We start from the raw sequence: 5,403 nt of genomic DNA, 5'->3' as shown, positions 1-5,403 counted from the left end.
CCATTCCTGTGACACTAGTTATAGATTCCGATGCTTCACTTCAGGTTTACTGTATCCCTCTGACCTTCTTATTGATGATGAAACACAGAAATTGCATCGGAATTAAATAGAATATGCACAATGCCGACTTATGTACAAGGCGACTGACGTATCTTACTGTCTATGTTTTGAACCATTCCTGTGACATTAGTTATAGATTCCGATGCTTCACTTCAGGTTAACTGTATCCCTTGGACCTTCTTATTGACAATGAAACACAGAAATTGCATCGGAATTAAATACAAAAGGCACAATGCCGAATAAAGTACAAGAAGACTGACTCTTCATACTGACTATGTTTTGAACCATTCCTGTGACACTTGTTATAGATTGCGATGCTTCACTTCAGGTTTACTGTGTCCCACTGACCTTCTTATTGACGATGAAACACAGAAATTGCATCGGAATTAAATAGAAAATGCACAATGCCGACTTAAGTACAAGGCGACTGACATATCTTGATGTCTATGTTTTGAACCATTTCTGTGACACTAGTTATAGATTGCGATGCTTCACTTCAGGTTTACTGTGTCCCTTGGACCTTCTTATTGACGATGAAACACAGAAATCCCATCGGATTTAAATACAAATGTCACAATGCAGACTTAAGTACAAGAAGACTGACTCTTCTTAGTGTCTATGTTTTGAACCATGCCTGTGACACTTGTTATAGTTTTCGATTTTTCACTTCATGTTCACTGTATCCCTTGGACATTATTATTGACGATGAAACACAGAAATTGCATCGGAATTAAATACAAAAGGCACAATGCCGACTTAAGTACAAGAAGACTGACTCTTCTTACCGTCCATGTTTTGAAACATACCTGAGACACTAGTTATAGTTTCCAATGCTTCACTTCAGGTTTACTGTATCCGTTGGACCTTCTTATTGACGATGAAACACAGAAATTGCATAGGAATTAAATACAAAAGGCACAATGCCGACTTAAGTACAAGAAGACTGACTCTTCCTACTGTCTTGATTAGAACCATTCCTGTGACAGTAGTTATAGATTCCGATGCTTGACTTCAGGTTTACTGTATCCCACTGACCTTCTTATTGACGATGAAACACAGAAATTGCATCGGAATTAAATACAAAAGGCACAATGCCGACTTAAGTACAAGAAGACTGTTTCTTCTTACTGTCTATGTTTTGAACCATTCCTGTGACACTAGTTATAGATTCCGATGCTTCACTTCAGGTTTACTGTGTCCCTGGGACCTCCTTATTGACGATCAAACACAGAAATCCCATCGGATTTAAATACAAATGTCACAATGCAGACTTAAGTACAAGAAGACTGACTCTTGTTACTGTCTATGTTTTGAACCACTCCTGTGACACTAGTTATAGTTTTCGATTCTTCACTTCAGGTTTACTGGATCCCTTGGACATTCTTATTGACTATGAAACACAGAAATTGCATCGGAATTAAATACAATAGGCACAATGCCGACTTAAGTACAAGAAGACTGACTCTTCTTACTGTCCATGTTTTGAACCATTCCTGAGACACTAGTTATAGTTTCCAATGCTTCACTTCAGGTTTACTGTATCCCTTAGACCTTCTTATTGACGTTGAAACTCAGAAAATGCATCTTAATTAAATACAAAAGGCCCAATGCCGACTTACGTACATGAAGACCGACTCTTCTTACTGACTATGTTTTGAACCATTCCTGTGACACTAGTTACAGAGTCCGATGCTTCACTCCAGGTTTACTGTATCCCTTGGACCTTCTTATTGACGATGAAACACAGAATTTGCATCGGAATCAAATACAAAAGGCACAATGCCGACTTAAGTACAAGAAGACTGACTCTTCTTACTGTCTATATTTTGAACCATTCCTGTGACACTAGTTATAGATTCCGATGCTTCACTTGAGGTTTACTGTATTCCTTGGACCTGCATATTGACGATGAAACACAGAAATTGCATCGGAATTAAATACAAAAGGCACAATGCCGACTTAAGTACAAGATGACTGACTCTTCTACTGTCTATGTTGCGAACCATTTCTGTGACACTAGTTATAGAGTGCGATGCTTCACTTCAGGTTCACTGTATCCCTTGAGCCTTCTTATTGACGATGAATCACAGAAATTGCATCGGAATTAAATAAAAAAGGCACAATGCCGACTTAAGGACAAGAAGACTGACTGTTCTTAGTGTGACACTAGTTATAGATTCCGATGCTTCACTTCAGGTTCATTGTAACCCTCTGACCTTCATATTGCCGATGAAACACAGAAATGGCATCGGAATTAAATAGAAAAGGCACAATGCCGATTTAAGTACAAGAAGACTGACCCTTCTAACTCCCTATCTTTTGAACCATTCCTGTGACACTAGTTATAGATTCCGATGCTTCACACCAGGTTTACTGTATACCTTGGACCTTCTTATTGACGATGAAACACAGAAATTGCATTGAATTAAATACAAAAGGCACAATGCCGACTTAAGTACAAGAAGACTGACTCTTCCTACAGTCTATGTTTTGAACCATTCCTGTGACACTAGTTTTGGATTCCGATGCTTCACTTCAGGTTTACTGTATCCCTCTGACCTTCTTATTGTTGATGAAACACAGAAATGGCATCGGAATTAAATACAAAAGGCACAATGCCGACTTAAGTACGAGAAGACTGACTCTTCCTACTGTCTATGTTTTGAACCATTCCTGTGACACTAGTTATAGATTCCGTTGCTTCACTTCAGGTTAACTGTATCCCTCTGACCTTATTGCCGATGAAACACAGAAATTGCATCGGAATTAAATACAAAAGGCACAATGCCGACTTAAGGACAAGAAGACTGACTCTTGTTGCTGACTATGCTTTGAACCATTCCTGTGACACTAGTTATAGATTCCGATGCTTCACCTCAGGTTTACTGTTTCCCTTGGACCTTCTTATTGACGATGAAACACAGAAATTGCATCGGAATTAAATACAAAAGGCACAATGCCGACTTAAGTACAAGATGACTGACTCTTCTACTGTCTATGTTGTGAACCATTTCTGTGACACTAGTTATAGAGTGCGATGCTTCACTTCAGGTTTACTGCATCCCTTGAGCCTTCTTATTGACGATGAATCACAGAAATTGCATCGGAATTAAATACAAAAGGCACAATGCCGACTTAAGTACAAGAAGACTGACACTTCTTACTGTCTATATTTTGAACCATTCCTGTGACACTAGTTATAGATTCCGATGCTTCACTTCAGGTTTACTGTATCCCTCTGACCTTCTTATTGACGATGAAACACAGAAATTGCATCGTAATTAAATACAAAAGGCACAATGCCGACTTAAGTACAAGAAGACAGACTCTTCCTACTGTCTATGTTTTGAACCATTCCTGTGACACTAGTTCTAGATTCCGATGCTTTACTTCAGGTTTACTGTATCCCTCTGATCTTCTCATTGACGATGAAACACAGAAATTGCATCGGAATATAATGCAAAAGGCACAATGCCGACTTAAGAACAAGAAGCCTGACTCATCTTACTGTCTATGTTTTGAACCATTCCGGTGTCACTAGTTATAGATTCCGATGCTTCACTTCAGGTTTACTGTGTCTCTTGGACCTTCTTATTGACGATGAAACACAGAAATTGCATCCGAATTAAACACAAAAGGCGCAATGCCGACTTAAGTACAAAAGGACTGACTCTTCGTACTGACTATGATTAGAACCGTTCCTGTGACACTAGTTATAGATTCCGATGCTTCACTTCAGGTTTACTGTATCCCTTGACCTACTTATTGACGATGAAACACAGAAATTTCATCGGAATTAGATAAAAAAGCACAACGCCGACTTAAGTACTAGAAGAATGACTCTTTTTACTGACTATGTTTGAACCATTCCTGTGACACTAGTTATAGATTCGGATGCTTCACTTCAGGTTTACTGTATCCCTCTGACCTTCTTATTGACGATGAAACACAGAAATTGCATCCGAATTATATAGAAAAGTCACAATGCCGACTTAAGTACAAGACGACTGACTTTTCTTACTGTCTATGTTCTGAACCATTCCTGTGACTCTAGTTATAGATTCCGATGCTTCACTTCAGGTTTACTGTATCCCTTGGACCTTCTTATTGACGATGAAACACAGAAATTGCATCGGAGTTAAATACAAAAGGCACAATGCCGACTTAAGCACAAGAAGACTGACTATTCTTACTGACTATGTTTGAACCATTTCCGTGACTCTGGTTATAGATCCCGATGCTTCACTTCAGGTTTACTGTATCCCACTGACTTTCTTATTGACCATGAAACACAAAAATTGCATCGGAATTAAATACAAACGCCACAATGCCTACTTAAGTACAAGAAGACTGACTCTTCTACTGGCTATGTTTTGAAACATTCGTGTGACACTAGTTATAGATTCCGATGCTTGACTTCAGTTTTACTGTATCCCTTGGACCTTCTTATTGACGATGAAACACAGATATTGCATCGGAAATAAATACAAAAGGCACAATGCCGACTTAAGTACAAGAAGACTGACACTTCTTACTGTCTATGTTTTGAACCATTCCTGTGACACTAGTTATAGATTCCGATGCTTCACTTCAGGTTTACTGTATCCCTCTGACCTTCTTATTGATGATGAAACACAGAAATTGCATCGGAATTAAATAGAAAATGCACAATGCCGACTTATGTACAAGGCGACTGACATATCTTACTGTCTATGTTTTGAACCATTTCTGTGACACTAGTTATAGATTGCGATGCTTCACTTCAGGTTTACTGTGTCCCTTGGACCTTCTTATTGACGATGAAACACAGAAATCCCATCGGATTTAAATACAAATGTCACAATGCAGACTTAAGTACAAGAAGACTGACTCTTCTTAGTGTCTATGTTTTGAACCATGCCTGTGACACTAGTTATAGTTTTCGATTTTTCACTTCATGTTCACTGTATCCCTTGGACATTATTATTGACGATGAAACACAGAAATTGCACCGGAATTAAATACAAAAGGCACAATGCCGACTTAAGTACAAGAAGACTGACTCTCCTTACCGTCCATGTTTTGAAACATACCTGAGACACTAGTTATAGTTTCCAATGCTTCACTTCAGGTTTACTGTATCCGTTGGACCTTCTTATTGACGATGAAACACAGAAATTGCATAGGAATTAAATACAAAAGGCACAATGCCGACTTAAGTACAAGAAGACTGACTCTTCCTACTGTCTTGATTAGAACCATTCCTGTGACAGTAGTTATAGATTCCGATGCTTCACTTCAGGTTTACTGTATCCCTTGGACCTTCTTATTGACGTTAAAACACAGAAAATGCCTCGGAATTAA

Source organism: Schistocerca piceifrons, unplaced genomic scaffold (genome assembly GCF_021461385.2).
Source record: "Schistocerca piceifrons isolate TAMUIC-IGC-003096 unplaced genomic scaffold, iqSchPice1.1 HiC_scaffold_2019, whole genome shotgun sequence".
NCBI classification, from domain to species: Eukaryota; Metazoa; Arthropoda; class Insecta; order Orthoptera; family Acrididae; genus Schistocerca; species Schistocerca piceifrons.
Note: the sequence above shows the minus strand (reverse complement) of the source record.